This window comes from Cornus florida, unplaced genomic scaffold, assembly GCF_030987335.1.
Source record: "Cornus florida cultivar Cherokee Brave unplaced genomic scaffold, ASM3098733v1 CherokeeBrave_3.0.0_Hap2_Chr06, whole genome shotgun sequence".
Taxonomy (NCBI): Eukaryota; Viridiplantae; Streptophyta; class Magnoliopsida; order Cornales; family Cornaceae; genus Cornus; species Cornus florida.
Window position 1 is genome coordinate 25,329,579 of NW_026775576.1, and position 2,219 is coordinate 25,331,797.

At 37.9% G+C, this 2,219-nt stretch overlaps 1 pseudogene; it reads right to left on the bottom strand.

Moving 5' to 3' along the window:
• Positions 1-1,658: 1,658 nt before the first annotated feature.
• On the bottom strand, positions 1,659-1,757 carry LOC132315475 (small nucleolar RNA R71; annotated as a pseudogene).
• Between the last annotated feature and the right edge of the window lie 462 nt (positions 1,758-2,219).

Genomic DNA, 2,219 nt, shown 5'->3' on the forward strand with positions numbered 1-2,219 from the left:
ATTTCATATGGTTTAAAATGCAAGAACACTATTTTCACAAGGTTAGCCCCTTCCGGTTTAAACGATTCCTGGAGTTATCCGCACTAAAATGGTCATAACTTCATCTGCAGTTGGAATATTTGAATGAATTTGGTATCATTGGAAATATGACTCAAAATAATTAAGTTTAGAATCAAATTTGACCCAATTTGGAGTTAAAATGAGGGAGATATGATAGTTTAAAGTCAGGTCAAAACTGTAGGTGAACTAGGAGCTTCAGTCAGCATAAATGAAGGATCAGCCGGTCGACGGTGAGTGTCAAGCAGCTAAAACAACTTCTTAGCATAGAAAACTCTTTGTTTTGGCCCTCGATCAGCTGGTGGGCCTTGCTAGTCGTCCGACAAGACTTGGGAGTGACAAAAATGGTCCAGAAACATAATTGTTACCCTATTTAAGTACCCAAAAAATTTGGCATCCTAATAGCTTCACTTGTGACCTTGAATATAGTTAAAAATTACCCCAAAACACCCATAAGCATATATGCATCGATAATATAACATCAGTACATCAAGATTAGATCATCATACATCGAGGTAAATTCATTTACATTGATTTTGAATAGATTTTTATTTTTTTTTTTAATACATGATACAACGAAACATATATTTCCTAATTTCATATAATCAAGTGTAGGCGTAGCATCCTCTTCATCACTTCAAGTCTTGAAAATGTTTAAAGTAAAGGGGTGAGCACCACTGCTCAGTAGAAGCCACCTAAAGTGTCAACTTTGGACTCCCTTGAGTCACACAACATATAATGGGATAAAAGAGAATGGGGATCATACTTGGGTTTTTTTTATAGCATTTAATCCACAAATCGACAACCACAATAGCATTTTGGCAAGTCAATACAACTATGTATAAAATGTAATGAAATGCCCTATATTCTCCCAACCTTGGTCTCAACCGACCCCAACTTGGCCTACACCTGCCCACGACTTTGTCTCTGCCGACCCCAAACTTACATTTAAAAACCACTAATAGAGCCAATCTTTCAATGGATAACCATAATGATAATCATGTTAAGGACATTGGTCACATAGACCAACAAGGTATCCTTCATCCCAATGTGTAGAATGAGAACATACAAGTACCATTAGGCATGCCTAGGCCATTCATTCACCAACCACCACAACAACAAGGCCAAGTTCCATATGGAATGCCAAGGCCAATGTATGCTCCACAACCTCCCATCAACAATCAAGGAATTCAAAACCAAGGTGTTCATGTTGCACCTCAAGTAGCTAATCTACCTCTTGCTTTAAGAGATCACTATGTGCCTAATGAATACAATGCACCTACATGCATCCAATTGCCTCCATTTAGAGCACATCATTATGAAATTAAGCCACAAACCATTCAAATGCTTCCTAACTATCATGGACTTCCAAGTGAAGAACCTTACAAACATTTGGATGAGTTTCTTGAAGTATGTTCCACCGTAAAATATACGGACATGCCGGAAGAGGTTTTAAGACTCAAACTTTTTCCATTCACCTTAAAAGACAAGGCAAAGTATTGGTTTAACAATCTTAGGCTTTTTTCAACCACTTCTTGGGCAGAAATACAACAAGAGTTCTTGAAGAAGTACTATCCGGTTTCTAAGACCAATGCCATGAGGACCTCAATTCGAGAATTTTCACATGGGGATGGAGAAACGTTTCATGAGGCATGGGAATGCTTCAATGAATTGCTTAGGAAGTGTCCACATCATGACATGCCTAAATGACAATTAGTTCAATACTTCTATGAGAGCTTATCGGACAACTATAAGGGTATGGTTGATGCTTCCATGGGTGGCTCTTACATTGATAGGCATGAGGATGACGTGTGGCATCTCTATGAAAGTATGAGTGAAAATTATTTGCATAGAACACTATCATCCAAGAATGGTAGAAATTCACAGGGTAGGAAGAGTGTTGGCTTACATCAAGTCGAACATTAAAATGAAATAGCTGCCAAAATGAAGTCTTTGTCTCAAAGGTTTGATCAATTTTTTATTAACCAAAACTGGCAAACCAAGTATCTTCCTTCCCTAACCATTCTCATCGTGCATCAAATGAAACATGTATGACTTGTTCTAGTGTTCTTCATTCTACTTCTCATTATCCTCACAGACAAGTGCAAAGTGAACCTAATGAATAAGCCAATGCGGCTTTTGTGAACCAAGGGAACAATCCT